The following is a 23674-nucleotide window of genomic DNA, read 5'->3' on the forward strand; positions in this document are numbered from 1 at the left end:
AAGTGCTGACAGACTGTAGCATGGACTATTACAAAAAGAGGATTAATGTCCTATTTCGTATTTCCTGGGGCTGCATCTTGGCAATGCAAAGAATCTCCTGAGTTTTGCTACCCTACTAACACTCTAAATCGGGACCAGAATGCAGAAGGGAAATTGACAATGGATTGAAGTGCTGGCGGGACGGTAGACGGGAAGGAAAGAGAATTGAGGCCATGTCTTGATGGATTCTCCAGTGCCCCAAATAGTCGGATACCAAATATAACCAGACATCTTGATTGCTGAACAAACAGCCTTTTGGAACCAAAAAGATGAAATCCTGGAGCCAGAACAGATTACTCATTGTAACCACATTTTCCTATATCCATACGTTTTATTTCTAAAATATACTAATCGCTGTGTTAAAAGGTTGTGTGGAATAGTTAGGAAGTATATCTTCTCTTCTAAACACAGCCTCAGAAGTCGAAACATGCCAAAAAGAGGGTCCAAAAAGGAAGCAGGATATCCTGGCAAACCTAAACCCAGAATTTAGGGCACGCTGGCTTCAATTGGATATGAGAGGCTCCAATAGGACAAGAAATAGTTTGTCAGGGAGAATATAGGTCAGGCATGGGCAAACTTTGGCCTTCCAGGTATTTGGGACTTCAACTCCCACCATTCCTAACAGCCTACTAGCTGTTAGGAATGGTGGAAGTTAAAATCCCAAATACCTGGAGGGCCAAAATTTGCCCATGCCTGATATAGGTTAATCTACCCAAAGTATAACCCAACTGCCTTTATGTGCCTATATTCCTTAAACCAGGGGTCCTCAAACTTTTTAAGCAGGGGGCCGGTCCACAATCCTTCAGACTGTTGAGGGGCCAAATTATCATTTGAAAAAGAAATACAAATCCCTATGCACACTGCACATGTCTTATTTGTAGTGCAAAACAACAACAATGAAAGAACAATAAAATATTTAAAAATGAAAACAATTTTAACCAACATAGTAAACCTATCAGGATTTCAATAGGAAGTGTGGGCCTGATTCTGGCCAATGAGATAGTCTGTAATATTATATGTAATATATAACATGTAATTAATATTATTATATGGTATTATTATTAGTATTACATTGTATAACATAATATTATCAACATCATATGTATATATAATATAATATATTATATTATTAAAACTGATATAAAAATATTATATTATAAATGAGGGCGGGGGCCAGGTAAATGACCTTGGAGGGCCGCATCCGGCCCCCGGGCCTTAGTTTGGGGACCCCTGCCTTAAACAATACAAAGAAAGGATTCCCTGAAATGCATAGACAAGATGCCACTATAACTAGAAATGTAATCCAATAATATAAACTATAATTTATTTATTTATTTATTTATTTACAGCATTTATTTACAGCATTTATATAAAACAGTAATTTCTATATATGCTATTGTCATAGATCATTCAATGTGCAGCCAAGGATGATAAAGATTCAAAATATACTAAATGCTTCAAAAAACACGTCTCTAAACCAAAATATAATCCATGTGTTACCAACACACATACATTCATAGAAAGTAAAACTCTATATTCAGAGTGTGTGAGTCCAATGACCACCAGAGTTCATGTTCCACATGGAGGACTGTATAAATCACTAATTGTGAGTCCAAATCTAAATGTCCAAGTAAGTGAATCCTTTTTTTAAAATCCAATGTTTTAAACAAATCCAAGGTTAGTCACCATCCACGACCGGTTTCAACTGTGTAGTCTTCCTCAGGTGGTGGTTATACAGGTATGGAAAACCTAGAGTAGTCAATTTTCCCATGTAATACGTTCTTCGAGTATATATATTCAATGTGTCAGTATCAACGATGGAGTGGACCTACAGGGAATACATACGAGTGGCTAGAAACACTTGTACAGGATAAAAATTACAAATTACAAAGTATAGTAAAAGCATTGAAGACAGGAACATTCTCCTCCTCCTCCCAGCTCTTCCTCATCGGCGCTGTAGTTGTAGAACTCGATGAGGCCTTGAGCCGGGAGGGCAATGGTCTGCCCGCACTGTAATCCCGGAGGCCTGCCCAGGAAGCCCGGGCAGCCACCTCTGCCTCTCCAGCCAGGCCTGGAGGAGGAGAACTCAAGGGAAGGGCAGGAAGGAGGCCTCAAGGCCAGGGAATCGAGGCTGCGAGGAGAGGCAGAGCGAAGGCGGCTGCACCTGTTGGTAGGGCACCTTCCCACAGGAGCCTCCTCCTCGCAATGTGGGGCGCGCATGTCCTCGTCTCCCCTCCCTCCACCTGCATGAAGGGAAAAACAAGGGGAGCTCCCCCTCTGGCCTCTGCCCTGCCTGGGCAGGATGGTGGGGACAATGATCCGCCTGCTCCGCAGTCTCATGGTCTGCCTGACTCTTCATCGTCCGCCACAGCCCTCCGCTGCAGCCACCCTTGATGCACCTCAATTGTGCCCATTAGAGGATTGCGCCTTCTGCAACCGCGTAATTTGCAGTATGGCTTGAGCCGCCCCTGCATGCCAGTCAGAAGTAGTTTAACTCATGTGATTTGTTCAGTGCCCTCCATGCTGGAAAAGAGGCGGTAGTGTCCTATGACTGGGTAATTGCTCAAAGTGATAAGACGGTTAGAGCAGTAGTTCTCAACCTGTGGGTCCCCAGATGTTTCAGCCTTCAACTCCCAGAAATCCTAACAGCTGGTAAATCTGGCTGGGAGTTCTGGGAGTTGCAGGCCAAAACACCTTGGGATGCACAGGTTGAGAGTCATTGGGTAAGAAGGTGAGCTATACTCTCTCAGCCTCACAGGAAGACCATGGCACACCTCTCTGAGAACTAGCACTGTTTAGTGACTGGCGTGTGGCATACATGTCTAAAGAGGAGTGTCTCAACCCCTCCCCTTCAGCCCTGAGAGGGGCAGTGTGGCCTTGGGCAGGGCACACCATCTCAGCTTCAGGGGGTCCCCAAAGCCCCCCCACCATCACACACCCCGACCCATCACAATCCTCCCCTCACAGCCAGGCCCCCCCTGCTCCCCATTGAGCCCAGCTCGTCCTCCCTCCCCCTTACCCTGCTCTCCTTTTTTGTCAGCTTTATTGACATAGACAATGAACGCAACAAGGGGCCAAAGAGCCCTGTAATCCAGGTGCCCCCTGTGGGCCCTGAACGAGAGATGGGGCGAGGAGGCAAACAAGAGAAGGGCCCCCTCCTGCCCTGGAGGCCTCTCCTCGCCAGGCCCCCATCTACATCTGGGACCCCCAGGGGCGCTTCCTGCCAGACATGCGACTGCCCTTCCCCGCTCCTTGCCCGTCCTGGTCCCCACCCAACACGCCCGACCACCGATACGGGAAAGTACACATGTGCACCACTCTGTCTGCACTTCAATATTTTTTTCTGTTTTCTGTCTGGAATTTCTCTGTTTTCTGAGTGTAGTTCTTTATTTACGGCCCTGATTTTAGAGTTTTTAAAAATAATACTGGTTGCGAGATTTTGTTCATTTGCATGGTTTCCTTCTTTCTGTTGGAATTTTCCACGCACTTGTAGATTTCAATTTCCAGACATGAAACAATCAGGGCCAGCTAACACCTCACAATCTAAACATGAGCAATTAAAACACATATCAATTAAACAGATTAAAACCAAATACCTCCTGAGCCAAAACTTGCTGCAACAAAGGGAGTAGAAGCGATATCTGCATATCAAAGCACGTTTCTGACTGCCTAGCAACTGAGTGCCTAGCAACTGAGTGCTTAGAAACTGAATGCTTAGCAACTGAGTGCCTGCAACCAAGTGCCTGGCAACCAAGTGCCTGGAAACTGAGTGCCTAGGAACTGAGTGCCTAGCAACAAGACCCACTCTGCTAGAAGATTCGGAACAAAGATTTCAGGCAGCCTGGAAAGTGCAATTCAAAGACACTCCAGCTAACACACCAATTTTTTTTAAAAAGGAGAAAACTAAACAAAATAAACCAGAAAGCCAACCAGTTTAGAGGGAGAATATTAAGCAAAAAAGTGATAAAAAGAATCCTAAGCAGCACGACAGCCAGAAGACCAATTCAAGACAAAACACACATAGTCAAACAAAATAAACACGTTCACAACCCTTCACAACCATCACACATCATTCAAATACACCCAAATACATATTTACTCATACTATCCCCAAACTAGAAAGACCAACAAAATCAAGGATACTTAATCACCAACTCCATTAAATCTTATCAAATATATCAAAAATACAACAACCCCTTAAACCAAATATCATATAACAAACTATCAGACACCAAATATCGTTCTCATTAACACAGACCTACAGAATAATTTAACCAACTACTTACTACCAACCACTTTCTTAGAACTTACAGATTACGCATGAAAGACATTCTAAATAATATCCTAAGAAACCTAAGTAGAAAAATGGACAAAGACTTCAGCGAAGGGAAAATCTCGAGGAGAGCGTCTCTTACAGACCAAATAAGCCTCAGGGATATTATGAGGGAACTCCAAAAAATGCAAGAAACACAAAGCATGTACCAAAAGATTACACAAGAACAACTACTGGACTTCAAAAAAAGATATGCATCAAGAACTGGGAACAATGAAAAGGGGAATACACAACATTAAACAAGAAATCAAAGAACTAAGACAAGAAAAACTAGAGCTGAGAAATGAAATTAAGAGCAACCAAGACAAGACTGACTTGAAGGTCAAGAGTTTAAAATCCAAAAATGAACAACTAGAACAAAGACAAGACAGAATTGAGACAAAGGAATTGGAGTTCCATCTTAGATTTTGAAATATCTCAGAAGAAAAAGATGAGAACATAAAACAAATTATATCAGAAATAACTGCCCAAATACTGGAGTGTTCGAAACAAGAGGAGGAAGACGGACTCGATAGAACTTACAGAATCAACACGAGATATGCAAAAAGACATAGCACCCCCAGAGACACCATTGTGAGATTTGTGAAGAAGTCTATAAGAGACGAAATATTGAGGAAAAATTATGAAAAATCAACTTTCTACAAAGATAAGAAAATAGTGATATTAAAGAGCTACCAAACACAGTTCTATAAAAAAGGAAAAAATACAAAAATCTAACAGATGAGTTAAGGAAGCAACAAATCAAATATAGGTGGGAACAAGTTAAAGGATTAACAGTATTCTTCAAAGAACGAAAATGGCTAATCAACTCAGAAGAAAAAGCAAATGACTTTATTAGAAAACTCAACCAGGGAAGGGAAAAGGGAAAAGAATACGACACGGGACATAAAGACACCCCCCAAAAAAAGACTATGATCCGAATCACTGGAAAAGACAACATGGGAACTAGGAATGGATCTAGAACAACTCTTCTCATCCAAAGAAGGCCCAGCCAAGAGCACCCTAGGAGAGAAAGCCCCCACCGACCACTAAAAAGCGCACATGGAGAGGGTACTTAAGTGTTTCTCAAATAATGTAAACAGTTTAAACTCAGCAAATAAAAGAAATAAAGTATTTAACAAAATAAAGAAAGGAAATTACGATGTGGTGGCTATTCAAGAATCGCACATCTCCCAAAAACATGGGATATATCTAAAACAACCTAAAATTGGGAGGGAATATTACTCATCAGCGAGAGAGAGAAAGAGGGGGGTAGAAATCTACATCAAAGAAGGAATTCACGCCCAACTCGCATTCAAAGATAAAGATGGTAGGATGGTAGGGGTAATGTTACAGATTCAAAACACTAAACTCTTGATTTGTAGTATTTATGCTCCAAACAATTCAAAATCCCATTTCGCCAGAGAACTTAGAGAACATCTGCTAAATCAAGAATTTGACAACCTAATGATACTAGGGAACTTCAATGCAGTGACGGATAAAACACAAAACAGAACAGAAACCAAAAATAGCAAAAAAGAAAGGAAATCGGGAAATCTACCGCAGTCACTGACAAACATCCAAAAGGAATTCGACCTGCAGGATACGTGGAGATTCCACCATGAAGGAACTAAAATACGATTTAGAAGCCCTCCAAAAACAAAGAGAAATATGGGACCAAGAAGAAAGAACGAAACAACTAAAATTCCTCAAACAATACCACTTCAACAATGCAAATAAAACAGGCAAGTGGCTAACAAGAAGACTGAGGAAGAAAAAAGAAAAGGCATTCATCAATTCCAGAAAAGCTGATGGAATAACCTACACTAAAGAAGAAGACATACTCAACCAATTCAGATCATTCTACAACAATCTATACAGTCAAGAAGAAACAAATGAAGACAAAATCTCAAAATTCCTAGACCAACAAAAAATAACGAAAACAACAAAGGATCAGCAAAGAGACATGAATAAAGAAATCACAGACAGAGAAATAAAAACAGCGATCCGCAAATTAGATTCCCAGAAAGCACCAGGCCCAGATGGGCTAACAGCTGTGTATTATAAGACCTTCAAAGAAACCCTAATGCCAAGTCTGAAGAAAGTTATGAATCAAGATTAAAACCAAATAAAATGCCGATTCATGATCTCATAACCAAATCGTTTTCCAAAATCCATAGTCCATTATTCCAGCTGTTATAGTCTCATTCCGTAGTTTCCTATTCACCAAATGCCTGCGAGAAGAGCCAGGTTTTAAGTTTTTTTCTAAAACCAGGAGGGATGGGGCCTGCCTGATGTCACTAGGGAGTTCCACAGCCAAGGGGCCACCACTGAGAAGGCCCTGTCTCTTGTCCCCACCAGTTGTGCTTGCGAAGAGGTTGGGACAGAGAGCAGGGCCTCCCTTAAGGCTCTTATAGGCTCATAAGGGGAGATGTGTTCAGCTAGGTAAGTTGGACCAGAACCGTTTAGGGCTTGATAGGTCAAAACCACCACTTTGAATTCGGCCTGGTAGCAGATTGGCAGCCACTGGAGCTGACGTAACAGAGGAGCAGTGTGCTCCCTGTATGCCACACCAATTAGAAATCTGGCAGCTGCCCATTGGACTAATTGAAGCTTCAATGCCATCTTCAAAGGCAGCCCCATGTAGAGCGCATTGCAGTAGTTGTCATGAAGACTTTTACAACAAAAGTTAAAACATCCTGCTCAAACTGAACAGAATATCCCACTTCTGATACCAAAAATGTTATGAATAATTTTTCAATAACTTTAAAGCATAGGTTCTTTTTATTGCAGTTTCAGTCTGAGAGGTATAGCAGAACTTTTACAGAACAACAAAGAACAACATTTAGACACACAAACATACAGATTCTATGCAACTACATTGGATTCACAAACAACCTACAGTTACATTGGCTAAGAAACAAACAAGGGGGGGGGGGTTCATTTTCATTCATCATTCACACACAACATGCATCCATCTTCATGCACACAAATATTACCATATTCTTTCTCCCTCCTTGGAGAAGCACCTGCTTAGGCCAGACCCAGCTTCCACTGCTGCCTGCCAAGACATAGTTCCAAAACGCCAAAACTTCAAAAAGACCATGACTTCAAAACGCACTCTTTTCTCTTCCCATGAGAAAAAGAGGCCCCAAAAAGTGAACAGAATCCTGCTTTCCCATAGCAGATCTGCCACTCCCAAGTACATCATCTCCACTGAGCATGGCGGGTGAACAGCGTCGCTGTCTGTCACACTTTCTGGACTGTCATAAGGTCACTTATATAGCAATATTTTGCTGGTGATGTTGTCCCAAAGTTGTAAATGAATCATAGACGTCTTCTATCATGGAATATCCTCAGTTTCCTGGACCAGATGTTGATTCCTCTTGATTGGTGTTAGCAAACACAAGCAGCTCTGCCCCAAAAGTTCAAGTCAGCAAATGTTGACAGATGTTAACAGATGTAAACATTTCTCTTATCAGTCACAGTTCTTATCACAGTTTGCCAGGCAGGTCAACTATTTCAGGTCTCATTAGCAGGTTTTAATTACAATTCCTGAGCAGGTAGTTAATGGTTTGCAGGTCTTAGTCTACAGAGTGGTGTCTTCAAATTTACTAACTCACTCATTCTTCCATTCATACCACATATCATATATGCATATTTTGGTCACAAAGTCTATACAAGATGTAACAAGAGAGCATGGACCACCGTGGCCACATCTGACTTCAAGGTACGGGCGCAACTGGTGCAAAAACTGTGCAAAAGCTCCCCTGGTCACTGCCAAAACCTGGTGTTCCAGGCTCAGTGATGAATCCAGGAGGACTCCCAAGCTGCAAACCTACATCTTCAGGAGGAGTGTAACCCCGTCCAACACAGGCTGTAACCCTATACTCTGTTTGGCCTTACAACTGGCCAGTAGTACCTCCATCTTGTCTGGATTCAGCTTCAATTTGTTTGCTTTAGCTGCAGGTGGAAAGAAGTGATAGAGTTGGACGTCATCTGTGTACAGACGGCATCAAAATACAAAACTCCGAATCTATATATATAACTAGCTGTGCCTGGCCACGCGTTGCTGTGGCGAAGTCTGGTGGTATGGGAGATAAAGTATTGAGGAATTTGTGGTAGTTAAGGTAAAGGGTAAAGGTTTCCCTGACATTAAGCCCAGTCATGTCTTACTCTGGGGGTTGGTGCTCATCTCCGTTTCTAAGCCGAAGAGCCGGCGTTGTCCATAGACTCCTCCAAGGTCATGTGGGATGACTGCATGGAGGGGCGTTACCCTCCCGCCGGAGCAGTACCTATTGATGCACTCACATTTGCATGTTTTTGAACTTCTGGGTTGGCAGAAGCTGGGGCTAACAGTGGGGGCTCTCTCCGCTCCCCCAATTCAAGCCTGCGGCCTTTTGGTCCAGAAGTTCAGCAGCTCAGCACTTTAACACGCTGCGCCATCAGGGGATATTGTTTCCTAAAGGTTGTGAATATACAATATTTCTGATTGGTTTTTTTTGTCTGTTGGAGGCAAGTATGAATGCTGCAATTAGGCAAAATGATTAGGATGTAATGGCCTTGCAGCTTTAAAGCCTGGCTGTTTCCTCCCTGAGTGAATTTTTTGTTGGGAGGTGTTAGCTGGCCCTGATTGTTTCCTGTGTGGAATTCCCTTGTTTTCAGAGTGCGATATTTTATGTGCTTCTACTGTCTGTGGCCCTGAGAAAACAGAGGATTTGCCAGACTTTGATGATGGGAATACTTTGTTGGGAGGTGTTAGCTGGCCCTGATTGTTTCCTGTGTGGAATTCCCCTGTTTATTTACTGTCCTGGTTTTAGAGATTATATGGTTCTGCATTATTCTATCCCAGTAATTATTTCATATTAAAGTAGAATCTCACTTATCCAAGATTCGCTTATACAATGTTCTGGATTATCCAACGCAGTCTGCCTTTTCATAATCAATGTTTTTGTAGTCAGTGTTTTAAATTCATTGTGATATTTTAGTGGTAAATTTGTAAATACAGTACAGTAGAGTCTCACTTATCCAACATAAACGGGCCGGCAGAACGTTGGATAAGCGAATATGTTGGATAATGAGGAATTAAGGATAACCCTATTAAACATCAAATTAAGTTATGATTTTACAAATTAAGCACCAAAACATCATGTTAGACAACAAATTTGTCAGAAAAAGTAGTTCAGTACACAGTAATGCTATATAGTAATTACTGTATTTATGAATTTAGCACCAAAATATCACGATATATTGAAAGCATTGACTACAAAAATGCGTTGGATAATCCAGATCGTTGGATAAGCGAGTGTTAGATAAGTGAGACTCTACTGTAATTACTACATAGCATTACTGCGCATGGAACTACTTTTTCTGTCAAATTTGTTGTATAATATGATGTTTTGGTGCTTAATTTGTTTAATCGGCTTTTCCTGAATCCCTTCTTTTTATCCAACATATTCACTTATCCTGCCGGCCTGTTTATGTTGGATAAGTGAGAGTCTACTGTATATTGATAATCTTATATTATCTGTTTAAAAGTGGATTATATGAGGCTCCTTCTTCACAGCTGTATAAAATGCACACTGAAGTGGATTACATGGCAGTGTGGAGTCAAGATAATCCAGTGCAAAGCAGACAATATAAGATTATAAATGGGTTATATAGCTGTGTTGAAGGGCCTTGAGTCTACACTGCCATATAATCCAGTGCAAATTAGATAATCTGTGGAAGAAGTCTAAGTGAGGCCTAAATCTGCCTGTCCCCTAACTGAACCCTGGCTGTCCCTTTGCTGACAGGCTGGTTGCTAGGCGACCAAGTGGGCAGAGATTAGCCCTCTAAACTGGCAGCAATTGGATAAAAAAAATTATTGCTCTCCCTCTAATTAGGACTTTATTTTTCTTTTCTTTTTGTTGTATCAACCTTGAGGCATGGATGATGGGTTGTGTTGTCAAATTTTGAGGTTGGGGGGCCTGTACTTTTGTTGTTTTGTGAATTGCCGTGATGCCATCACTCTTTTATATATATAGAAAGAGTAATGGCATCAGGGCAGCGGACAAAACAACAAAACTACAGGCCCCCCAACCTCGAAATTTGACAACACAACCCATCATTCACGGCTCTAGGTTGATACAACAAAAAGAAAAGAAAAATAAAGTCCTAATTACAGGGAGAGGAATAATAGTTTTTATCCAATTGCTGCCAGTTTGAAGGCTAAGCTCCGCCCACTTGGTCTCCTAGCACCTACTCAGCCCAGTTAGGCCTCACTTAGGCCTCTTCCACAGATTATCACATTTTAACTGGATTATATGGCAATGTAGACTCAAGGCCCTTCCACACAGCTATATAACCCATATATATCTTATATTATCTGCTTTGAACTGGATTATCTTGACTCCACACTGCCATATAATCCACTTCAGTGTACATACAAAACATAAAGACAACCATACAACAGACATTCAGTACCACCACTACCTCAACAAGTTCTCACCACCACCACCAGACAATGCCACAGCAACGCGTGGCCGGGCACAGCTAGTGATATATATTCTAGTACCTCATATCCCAAAGCTAGGACCTAAATATGCTTTAAACAAATAACAAATGTATAAACATTAGGAAAGAGGCTTGTTTTGAGCAACAGGAGAGGTTAGCACTTCTCATTTCAAGGATGTGAGTGGTGGCTGACATCACCATAAACTATGTGCTGTGAATGTGCACATTTTGATACCTGGAAATACTTAAGAGGCGACTTCTTTGGCCAGGATCATGTATTCCATACCACCTACAATAGGGAGAGAAAAAAACTATTTGAAAACTTGAGCCTTTTTGAATGCTACCTTTCTCAGGAAGAACCAGGGAAACGGCAGTATCATGTCTTTTTCAAACTATTATCTGCCCTCTTCCCAAACAGCTTGAGAAACCATGAAGTGGCCCTTGGCTTTAAATGAGTTTGAGGACCCCTGGTTTAAGGGATCACTTGTTGCTTTTTGTTTGTTAAAAGATAAAAAGCCAATGGAGATGCATATAAGTTAAGATGCTTGTGACTTAATTTCAGACCAATGGAAGGATTGATATTTGAACACCAATGAGGACATGCTTGTAACTTTCTGTAACAGTGATAAAAAGCCATTGCAACCAACTTGGCTGGCGACAAAGCCCTTTTGATTGCAATATATATGCATTTTGCTGTCTTGCTTTGGCCACGCAAGAAACAGCTTTTTGCAGTTTGAAGATCCAATTTTTGTAGTGTCCTTCCTCGCCCTCTCCACTAGAATGTGGCTCCTGCTTTGTGAATTTGAATTAAATGAATATTTTGGATCTTTGTCTCTTCAGTAGGATGGATCACAACCTGTTGGGATCACAAGACCAATGAGGGTAGCAGAGTTTGTGAGGTAAAGGATGATTGCTGGGCAGGTAGATATTTTCATTCAATTAGATGATCACACCTGAGAAGGATGCAAGCAGACTTAAAGAATAATAAGATTGTTTACTGATAACTTTGCGTATCCAAAGATGCAGGCACATGTCTTTTGTCAAGGGTTAAAAGCTTCAAAAATGTTTAGTTTGTGTCATTTGGCTTATAAACTTTGATAGTTTCTTCATGAACTATAATGTTGTATATAGTTACTTTTAGTAATGAGAGTTTATTTCCTAAGAAAACACAAGCCTTAATAGTTTTATAACTTCCCAACACTGCCTCTGCACTCTTAAATTCTACACTCAAGCATCAACCAACTGACATTTTTAACTGACTTCTCCAACTGTCATTCTGTTTGAAACTGAACATTCTAAACTGCCATTGAGTGGTCATGTGACCTTCAGGCCCTCCTACTGCTTTAGGTATATAGAGATAAGGTATTTGCAAACTAAACATACATAAACTTCAGGTTATAAAACAACATACCAATAAAACATTATTACAAAACAGATAAACCTCACATAAGAGGCTTGGAAAGTTGCTTCCTCCAACAGTTCCAGTGTGTATTTGATAAGAGTTAGGCCCTGCCCATGAATGCCCAGCCCAAATTGACCATTAGATTTGGGCTCAATTTACCCCCCAGCCCTGGACCTATAATCTGCTTTTTGCACAAGCCCACGCCCAGCCCTCTCTTATTCCTGACCTTTCCTTCTTTAGTCCTGGTTGTGGTTATTGAGATTTGCTTTGATTCATTTTAATGTTATTTTATACTCCGTTGTTTTTAACTGTTTAGATTCTTATATGTTTATTATAGTTTTAAATGTGTTTTTAGTTGGTAAACTCTGTTGTTGCCGGGGTTGGTCCCACTTGTAAGCCGCCCCCATGGTGGCGGGATATAAAAAATAAAGTTGTTGTTATTATTATTATTATTGACACAAAGACAGAGTATGACACAGTAAACGAGATATATATGCTGGATTTCTTATCACAAAATCACAAGTCGAATACTTTCCAAGTGTTTAGAACTGTGTGATGTATTTTCGAATGATGCGTACAGATCCCAGTAAGGTAGCCTTTTGCAGTTGACAGATCATAATTTTGTCAATGTTGATTGTTTTCAAATGCCGGCTGAGATCTTTTGGCATGGCACCCAGTGCACCTATTCCCACTGGGATCACCTGTACTGGTTTATGCCCGAGTCTTTGCAGGTCGATGTTGAGGTCTTGATAAAGGTTGAATTTTTCTTCTTGTTTTTTTCCCCCCACAACCATGAGGTCTGGTGTACTGTGTTCCGAAACTTTGTCAGTCTGGATTCAAAAGTCCCACAGTATTTTTGCGTTTTCCATTACCTTTGCAGGTTTGTGATCCCACTAGTTCTTGACTACTGGTAGATATTATTATTATTATTATTATTATTATTATTGACACAACAACATAGTATGACACAGCAAACAAGATAGATATGCTGGATTTCATATTACAAAAGCACAAGTCGAACACTTCCTAAGTGTTTAGGACTGTGTGATGTATTTTCAGATGATGCGCGCAGATCCCAGTAGGGTGGCCTTTTGCAGTTGGCAGATCGTAACTTTGTCAATGTCTGTTGTTTCCAAATGCCGGCTGAGATCTTTTGGCATGGTACCCAGTGTGCCAATTACCACCGGGACCACCTGTACTGGTTTCTGCCAGAGTCTTTGAAGTTCGATCTTGAGGTCCTGGTAGCGGCTGAGTTTATCCTGTTATTTTTCATCAATTCGACTTTCACTTGGTATGGCGACATCAATAATCCAAACCTTTTTCTTTTCCACAACTGCGATGTCTGGTGTGTTGTGTTCCAAAACTTTGTCAGTCTGGATTCGGAAGTCCCACAGTATCTTTGCATGTTCATTTTCCAATACTTTTGCAGGTTTGTGATCCCACCAGTTCTTTACTGCTGGGAGGTGGTACTTGAGGCATAAGTTCCAATGAATCATTTGGGCCACATAGTTGTGCCTCTGTTTGTAGTCTGTCTGTGCAATTTTCTTACAGCAGCTGAGGGTATGATCAATGGTTTCGTCAGCTTCCTTGCACAGTCTGCATTTTGGGTAATCAGCTGATTTTTCGATCTTGGCCTTAATTGCCTTTGTTCTGATGGCTTGCTCCTGGGCTGCAAAGATCATGCCTTCTGTCTCCTTCTTCAGTGTCCCATTCGTGAACCATAGCCAGGTCTTCTCCTTATCAGCTTTTCCTTCAATTTTGTCAAGGAACTTTCCATGCAATGTTTTGTTGTGTCAGCTGTCAGCTCTAGTTTGTAGTGCGGTTTTCTTGTACTGATTTTTTGTCTGCTGTGCTTTGAGGAGTTTCTGACTTTTGACATTATTATTATTATTATTATTATTATTATTATTATTATTATTATTATTATTATTATTATTGAAACAGGATGTGGAAACTCTGATGGTTCCCATCTCACCTGTTTTTCAGTTGTAAAGATGGGAGTAAATGTGGTCAGAGGTAGAAGCTCAAAACACGATTGCTGGCCCCTGTTCAGAGTTCCCTCCTTTCAGGACATTTCAGCTTCTTTTCAACCCTGGAACATTTGATGAGCTCAGTGCTTCTCCATGCTAAAAAAGAGGCTTGAGTGTCCTTCTAAAGGGAAATTTCTAAGGTGAATTGCCAGAGTTTCCTCCTTTCAGCACGCTTCTGTGCTGAATTAAAGTGCAGGTGATTACCTATAAAGCCCTATATGCTTTGGGTCCAACCTATCTTCATGACCACATCTCCTTCTATGCGTGGGCACTGACATCTGCTGGGAAGGCCCTTCTCTCTTGGTCCCACCAAGTCCAGTATGGTTGATGTGGACAAGAGAGAGGACCTTCTCGGTGTGGCTCCCTGGCTCTGGAATACCCTCCCTAAAGAAATTTTAGAATAGCCCCCACTCGCCAAGCCTTTCGGGTGAGTCTCAAAACATGGCTCTTCAAACAGACCTATCTATGATCAGCTTGATGAACCACCGATTGTATTGCTCCGCCTTTTGATTGTTATCTCACTTATTCACAGGTTCTACTGTTTTAGGAATAACATTTTACAATTTTATTAGTCGGATTTTACATGTGCTGATGATTATATTTATGTCATTTTTATACTTGTGTATTGTTGTTTGTATATGGCACTTGGAGTTTTTTTTGTGAGCCGCCCTTCGGGGAGATGGTGGCAGGGTACAAATAAAGATTTACAATTGTTATTCTGCCTATTTTCAACCATGGGGGGCTATGCATGACTAGCAGAAGTAGTTTAACTCATGTGATGAGCTCAGTGCTTCTCCATACTTGAAAAGTGGCTGAAGTGTCCTATGAAGGGGAAATTTATCAATGTGATAAGGTGGTTAGAGGATGAGCCATACTCTCAGCCTCAGAGGAAGGCCATGGCAAAGCTCTCTAAGGACTACCACTTTATAGTGACTGAGTGAGCCTTCTCAGTGGTGGCCCCTTGTCTTGGAGCACCCTCCCCAAGATTAGGCAAGTCCCCACATCAGGAGCAGTCCTAGGGTTTTTCACTATGTAAGCAAACCTAGGGCCGCCCCCCCCCCCCAAATTACGCCCCCCCCCCCCAACTTATAGGCGGCGGCGGCACTCTCTCGAGCCACGGAACTACTAAGGCCTTCAGGAAGGCCTTGCTTTCTCGCGAGATTTCGCAAGATCTCGCAGAAATCTCGTGAGAAGAGCGAGGACTTCCGCAGTGAGTGACCCGATGGTCGCCGCCGCCGCCTAGAGAGTGGCCTCCAAGGGCTGCGCCCCAATGGCTTCAATGATGAACCAGCCCTTCCCCACATGATCCTCCTTTTGGAGGGATTTGAAATCCTTGGTGTTCCAGCAAGCATTTGAGAACCATTAGCCCCTAGATATAAATGGCCAGTCCTTAGGTTGCCAGATAGTACTCTGTTCTCTGTACGTTATCCATTTCCCCAGCCCTATCGTTCGTTGTTTTGCTAACCCATGCCCAACCCATTTATATCCTGATCATGCCCCTTGTTATAATTATGGTCATTGGTTCTTGTTGAACACGGTCTGATGGAGCCTCAATGCTGCTCTTTTTCTTTTATGTGCAATTGTGTTTTATATGGCTTATTTTATGATGTTCTCATTTTATTTCATTGGTGGTTTTGTTTGAATGGATTGTTGCTTTTGTATATGCATGTATGTTGAACCTTCTGTACCATATATATGCTGCCCCGAGACCCTTCAGGGAGATGGTGGCGGGATATAAAAATATTATTATTATTGAATGTGGCTTAGAAGTCTGAAGAGGAGGGTCTGAACCCCCCCCCCCCCTCAGCCCTGGGAGGCGAAGGATGGCCTTGAACAGGGCACACCCTCTCAGCCTCAGAGGGTCCCCAAAGCTCCCCCCCACCGTCACTATTCACCCCTCACAGCCAGGCCCCCCTCCCTCCCCATGCCCCCCAATGAGTCCTGCTTGTCCTCCCTTCTTTCCCCCTTACTCTGCTCTCCTTTTTCTCATTGTCAAGATGCAAGAAAGTAATTCAAGAAGTGGCCAAGGAGCCCTGCCATCAAGGCACCCCCTGTTGGCCCTCAACGAAAAATGGTTGCAAGAGTCCAAGAAGAAAAGGGCCATAATTGGGGCGAGGAAGGCTGAGGCCGCCCAGGCCCCTGCCCCACCCTGCTTACTGACCGAGTGTGGCATACACATCTGAAGAGGAGGGTCTCAACCCCCTCCCCTTCAGCCCTGGGAGGGGCAGGATGGCCTTGCGCAGGGCACCCCCTCTCAGCCTCAGGGGGTCCCCAAAGCCCCCCCCGTCCCATCACAACCCCCCCCCACTCCATCACAATTCCCCCCTCACAGCCAGGGCCCCCTCCCTCCCCCTGTGCCCCAATGAGCCCCGCTCGTCCTCCCTCCTGCCCACCCTTACCCAGCTCTCCTTTAATGCAGACAATGAATTCAAGGCATCAAGGGGCCCTGCCATCATGGCGGCCCTTGTGGGCCCTAAACAGCAGGTGGGCAAGGAGGCCGAGAAGAAAAAGGCCATAATCAAGGCCCGGAAAGAGGGGGCCACCCAGGCCCTCGTCCCACCTCGCCTGGTCCAGGCCAGGCTCTTCCCCGCCCTTGGTAAGGCCAGGTCCGGACCCCAGGTGGAGAAGCAGCCCCTCATGCGGAGGAGCGAGCCAGAGGAGGTGTTGCTGGGCCTGCCTGTCCCAGAGGCGCACCCAGGTAGAGCCAGGCCCGGGCCTCAGGGGATGAGGCAGGGAGCATTTCAGGGTCTCCTGCCGAGGAGGGAGGCGGAGGGGGCGCTGCCACCTTGGACCTGCCCCTGCCTGCCCCGGAGGCCCCACCTCACCATGCCGCCCCCTTCGACATCTGGGACCCCAAGAGGCGCTTCCTGCCAGACATCCACCGCTTTCTCCTAGCCTCTCAGAATAGATACATTTCTACAGCAGTAGCCATGTTACCACAGTGACAAAATAACCAATCAGAAGTAGCTAACTCCTGCATACCTTTGTGATATAAATCGCATTAAACAACATAGACAGAAATCCCCATTAAACTAAGGTTTTCTGTTACACTCTCTAAGGACTACCACAATATAACGACTAAGTGTGGCTTAGAAGTCTGAAGAGGTGGGTCTGACTGAACCCACCCCTTTCAGTCCTGGGAGGCGCAGGATGGCAATGGACAATGCACACTCTCAGCCTCAGAGGGTCTCCAAAGACACCCCCCCCCGTCACCCCCCAACCCCGCATCACAGCCAGGCCCCCCTCCCTCCCCCTACCCATTGAGCCTTGTTCATCCTCCCTCCCGACCCCCTCTTACCCTGCTGTCCTTTTTGTCTTTTATTGATGCAGAATTCAAGGGGCCCTGCCCTCTGTGTCCTCAACAACAGATGGGAGCAAGAGGCTGAGCAGAAAAGGGCCATCATTGGGGTACGGAAAGCAGAGACCACCCAGGCCCAGGCAGCAACCGGCCTGGTCTGTGCCTGACACTTCCCTGCCCTTGGGGCCCACCCAGGCGGGGAAGCAACCACCCCTTGCCCATACAAGCAGGGCCCGCTCCAGCCCCTGATGCGGCAGAGCAAGCAGGGAGAGTGCAGCCGGCAGGGAGTGTCCCAGTGTCTCCTGGCGAGGAGGGAGGCGGAGGGGTCGCTGTCCATCCTGGACCTGCCTTCTCCCACTCCGGAGGCCCCTCCTCACTAGGCCCCCGTCTACATCTGGGACTCGGAGGGGCGCTTCCTGCCAAACATCCACCTGCCCATCGCTGCCTAGCTCTCCCCCCCTGCTCGGGGCCCACCCAGGTGAGGCCAGGGCCGGGCCCCAGGCGGGGAAGCAACCACCCCTCGCCCACACAAGCAGGGCCTGCTCCAGCCCCTCATGCTGAAGAGGGAGCCAGAAGGGGCACTGCCAGGCCTGCTCAACTTGCCTGTCATGGAGGTGCACTCAGGTGAGGTCAATCAATTCAAGAAGTGGCCAAGAAGCCCTGCCTTGGAGGCGCCCCCTGTGGGCCCTCAACAACAGATGGGGCAAGAGGCAAACAAGAGAAGGGCCATAATTGGGCCTGGAAAGAGGAGGCCGCCCAGGCCCCAACCATGCCTGGTCCAGGCCCGACTGTTCCCCGCCCTCAGTGAGGCCGGGCCCAGACCCCAGGCGGGGAAGCAGCTGCCCCCTCGCCCACACAAGCAGGGCCTGCTCTGTCCCCTGATGCGGCGGAGCAAGCCTGAGGGGGCGCTGCCGGGCCTGCCTGTCTCGGTGGCGCTCTCAGGCGGGGCCAGGCCCAGGGGTGAGTGCAGCCGGACCGGCAGGGAGCGTCCCGGTGTCTCCTGGCGAGGAGGTAGGCTCAGGGGAAGCTGCCCATCCTGGACCTGCTCCCTCCCGCCCCACAGGCCCCTCCTCACCAGGCCCCCATCTACATCTGGGACCCGGAGGGGCGCTTCCTACTGAACATCCACCTGCCCATCGCTGCTGCTGGCCCAACCTGGATAATGCCCAACAGTCCTGCTCGGCGCTACCCTCCCCTTGCTGATGGGCATTGCTTTAGGCACTTTCCCGCCTCCTCGCTTTTCCAAGCTCACCCAGGCTGGATGCTTTATCAGTTTTGCATCGCTTCACCGCTTCTCTGAGTTCTTTCAGGTTTAGGGGAGGTGACAATTGGTGGGTTTCAAGTTCTGGTGCCCTTTTGATTTTCACCTTTACTCTGCTGCAGTCGGTTGTCTGATTTAGCTATAGTGCTATCTTGTCAGGTGTTAGGTTTTGCATGTCCGCAGTCAATCACAGGATCATTATCCAGACGTCTCAGCAATTGCCAGGCTCTTCGACTACTCTTGGACATATTAAGATTCTCTTTTTGTTCTGCAGGTGAATGTAGCAAACAATCTGAAACAATCCAAAGCACAGTTATTACTTTCATGGGTCAGCCAATAATTTTATATTAATTTATTTCAAAATATTATCAGCCACAAGAAAATTAATATCAAATGACAGGATATTTTTGCATTTTCTCACTAAATACACTTAGTGAAGTTGGACGCTTAAGTTACCCTGAATTCGATATAGATGACTCAGATGAAAGGGCCTTCTCAGTGGTGGCCCTTCAACTGTGGAACTCCCTCCCCAGTGATATTAGAGCAGCTCCCTTGCTCCTGGCCTTCAGAAGGAAAGTGAAAACCTGGCTCTGGGGTCAAGCCTTTGAAGATTAACTACAGTACAATAATTACGAAATGTGTGCAATGATTCTTGGAGTGGCCCCGGATTAGGATTATGGATGGCATGATTTTAACAGTAATTATAATGTTTATATGTTTTAATGTGCTTTTTAACTCTATTTTTTAAATTTTAATTTAACTTTATTTCATTGTCTGTTGTCTAAAGGCATCAAATAGTTGCCATATGTAAAGCTACCTCGAGTCCCCTTTGGGGTAGAGAAAGGCAGGATATAAATAGAGTAAATAAATAAATAAATTGTGCATTGAATGTTACTACTGACCATGTGAAAGTTGTTGTTTTTGATTACTTAACTTTGTCAAGTGCAAGGTGCTTTCATTAGCAAAAACTAGTATTTGTCAGGTTCAAGTACAGAAATTTTGCATTTTCAATTCCTGTGAATTTTTTCTGATACTTTGCTAGCTACTTAAAATACTTTCATTGTTTTTAGGGGAAATTGCATAGATAATGTTTTCGGAAGACACTGTCCCGGATACAAATGGACTTTATACCAACATGCCATAGAACAAACCCACTTATTTAAATACTTGGGGAGGTTTTCAGTGAATCCCTTTCCCGGAAACATCACAGGGAAACAGTGAACTTGAAAGCCGTGAAAACAATAGGAGTCCTGAATAAATTCTATGCTCAGGACAGCCAGCTGATAGACCCTACTCTAAAAAAATTCAGTAACCAAATGCTGTCACAAATGGTGCAGAAATCTTGGGCTCAGACTCCAACATTTGTAAAACCTTGGAAATATTGCAAAACAAGTTATTACGGAAACTTTTTTATCTTCCAGCTGGAAGTCCAGCAGCACTTATGTACACTGAATCTGGACTCACACTGCATTGTACTAGGTGGTCTATGGTTTGCTCTTCTCCACATTCACATGTCATGGACGCCACTTTGTGGCCCCATTTCTTTTTTAAATCATCTTTATTAAATATTTTCCATATATATATAAAGTCCTCACAATATACTGTATAAGAAGAAAAACCAACCAAAAAAAGGTATAGTTTCTGCTTCCAGTCATCTTCTGTGAGGTTTTCCTTTTTCCTTCTTCCTCTTATTTTCTTCTTTCTTTCTCTTCAACTTCTTTGCCTCTCTGTTCAGATATGTACTCTTTTCCTCTTTACGTCATTATTTTCCTGTTTTCTTGTTTTAGATATTCTATTATTTGTTTCCAACCCGTCTCATTCATTGGGTTCCCCTTGTTTTTGGATTAGATAAGTCAGTCTATCCATATTTCTTATTCTAAGATTTTTATCAACCACTCTTCTTCCAGAATGTCCTTCTTTTTCCGTAACCTTGCATAACAAACTGTTGTAATTAACAAGAATAGGAGTTTGTCTTTATTTTTATCTAATTGTTGTTCAAACATCCCTAGCAAAAACGTTTCTGGTCTCAATGGTATTTTCATTTGTAGCATATTCTGTTTTTGCTTTTTTACATGACCACCACATGCGGTGGAAGGTTCCTTCTTTCTCTCCACATTTACAACAGTTTCCAACAATTTACATTTTTATAACATTTACCTAGTTTCTGTGGTATACAACATCTTTACCCTGTTCTCTTTTAGATCCATCGCATATGTATATTTTAATTTTTTATTCCAGATTTCTTCTCATGTTTCCTTTCCCATAGATCTTCCTATATTTTCTGTCCATCTTCTCGTGTATTCTTTCCTTCATTCCATCTCCATGCTCCACTCTAATAATTTCTTATATATTTTGATTATTATTTTTTATCCATCTGCATTATTTTATCACAAATAGATTTGTTCCCTGAAGCCAAATTCTTTATCCTTTGTAAAATTTTCTTTTATTTGCCAATATTGGAATCAGGAGATGTTTTTATTGAACAAGTTCATTTCCTGTTGTGTTTTCATTGCCCATTCTCTTTCTAGTTTTTTCAGTAAGTCTTTATACTTAGGCCATCTGCCCCACCCCATTACTCTCCTTTGAGAAGCTTCTAGGCATGATAGACACAGTGATGTTTTATCATAGAATTTCTTTTTGTATTTTTCCCAGACTTTGTATATGGCTGATCTAACAAAGTGATTACCAATTTATTTCTGTGGTCCCATTTCTTAAGGTTGGCTCTGCATTTCGTGGTGCCAGAGTGCAGTCTGTTCAGTGCCTTCCAAGTCTTATCTGGTGTCAGCCACTGATTAAGGTTCTGGATTTTAGCCTGCCACTTTTGGAGTCTCGCTTGCTGAAGTGTTCCTGCAAGTATCTCTGTAGATCTTAGAAATTATTTCTTGATTTAAGACGTTGGTGTGCTGGCTGATATCCGAACAGGGGATGGGCCAGAGATGTCAATGTCTTGGTCCTATCATTAATAGGCTGCTACTTCCCAGTAGATGTCAGGTGGTGCAATACCAGCTAAACAGTATAATTTCTCCAGTGGTGTGGGGCGTAGACATCATGATGAGGGGGACGTGGGTTTAAAAAGAGAATTTCCAAAGATACTTCTAATGACTATAAGTCCCATATGTTTTGATTGACCTAAGTTGCAAAAGCCGATGTTTGAGAAAGGCCTACACTTGAGAGAAGATGCTGATGTTTGGAAAAAGAGTTGTTCCAGAGAAAAGAAGTTACTTTCAATAATAACAGTACATCAAGTCAGAACCGGTTAACCACTACTCCCTAGGATTCCCATACGGATTCGAACCTATACTTGCAACAAGTGGAAGATAAGCTGGTGCTGAGATCAGGGTCAATAACATGAAAAGCACCATTGTCTAAAGAGTCACATGTTGTTACAGCATAGAAAACCAATGGAATTGCATGATGGTTAAGATGTTTGTGATGTAGCCAACATTAGACGAATGGGGTAAATGATCTTTGTAAGCCAATATGGATATGCTTGCTATTTTCTGTAGAAGTGATAAAACCCTTGCAACTATTTTGAAAATGCGACAAATCCTTTTATTGCATTGATGCATGCATGTTTTTGTCGTTATTGCTAAGCTTGTAATAAATAGTTTTTTTGCAGTTTGAAGATCCAACTTTTGTGGTGTCTTTCCTCGCCCTCTCCACAGAAAAGGGGCCTCCTGCTTTTGACTTTGGATTAAGAGGAGTATTTTTACATCTTTTACATCTTTGCCCCTTCAATGAGATCATGCGGCATGTCTCATTAAGAACCCCATTCACTGTTTTAACATGGTGAGATGTAAGACATCACATTAACTGTCATGGCTCAATGTTATGGAATCTTGGGAGTTATAGTTTCACAAGATCTTTAGCCTTCTCTGCTGAAATAGTCCTGATGTTTCACCCAACTACAAAACCCAGGACCCCATAGCATTGAGCCATGGCTGATTAAAGTGATGCCATAGGTAAAGGGTAAAGCTTTTCCCCTGACGTTAAGTCTAGTTGTGTCCGACTCTGGGGGTTGGTGCTCATCTCCATTTCTAAGCCAAAGAGCTTAGAAAACCTCCAAGGTCATGTGGCCGGCATGACTACATAGAGAGCCATTCGCTTCCAGCCGGAGCGGTACCTATTGATCTAGTATTCACACTTGCATGATTTCGAACTGCTAGGCTGGCAGAAGCTGGGGTTAACAGAGGGAGCTCACCCTGCTCCCTGGATGTGAACCGCCGGTTTAGTTCAGCAGCTCAGCGGTTTAATCCATACTGATGCCATACTGCATTAGGTAAAGGTAAAGGTTTTCCCTTGACACCAAGTCCAGTCGTGTCCTACTCTGGGGGTTGGTGCTCATCTCCATTTCTAAGCCAATGAGCCGGCGTTGTCCATAGACTGCATGGAGCGCCATCACCTTCCTGCCGAAGCAGTACCTATTGTTATACTCACATTTGCATGTTTTTGAACTGCTAGGTTGGCAGAAGCTGAAGCTAACAGCGGGAGCTCAAAACGGTCCCAGAAATCAACCTTTCAGTCAGCAAGTTCAGCAGCTCAGCGGTTTAATCAGCTACACCACCGGGAGTATTAATTCTAAAGAATTCCCAAACTCTGGCCATCCAAGCGTTTTGGACTTCAGCTTCCAGAATCCTGCAGCGTTGGGTACAGCAGCTGAGGCTTCTGGGAGTCGAAGTCCAATGCACGTCTCTGCTTTGCTAAATCTCCTCTCCTATTGCTCCCAACGGTGCTCCGTGTCCCCGCCTCCTCCCGGCAAGCAAATGCTTGAACATCACCCACTCCATCCGATGGGAATGAATCCTGTGAACTCATTGGATACCACTGTAAAAAGCTC

General features: G+C 43.6%; 1 long non-coding RNA gene across 1 annotated transcript; it reads right to left on the reverse strand.

Annotated features, from left to right (window-relative positions):
- Positions 1–1361: 1361 nt before the first annotated feature.
- LOC134292486 (uncharacterized) lies at positions 1362–23598 on the reverse strand. The gene is made up of 3 exons (XR_009999732.1): positions 23275–23598; positions 18829–19129; positions 1362–1867 (listed from the first exon to the last, which is right to left on the reverse strand). It is a non-coding gene; the product is annotated as an uncharacterized LOC134292486 (long non-coding RNA).
- Positions 23599–23674: the final 76 nt, after the last annotated feature.

This window comes from Anolis carolinensis, chromosome 6 (assembly GCF_035594765.1).
Source record: "Anolis carolinensis isolate JA03-04 chromosome 6, rAnoCar3.1.pri, whole genome shotgun sequence".
NCBI classification, from domain to species: Eukaryota; Metazoa; Chordata; class Lepidosauria; order Squamata; family Dactyloidae; genus Anolis; species Anolis carolinensis.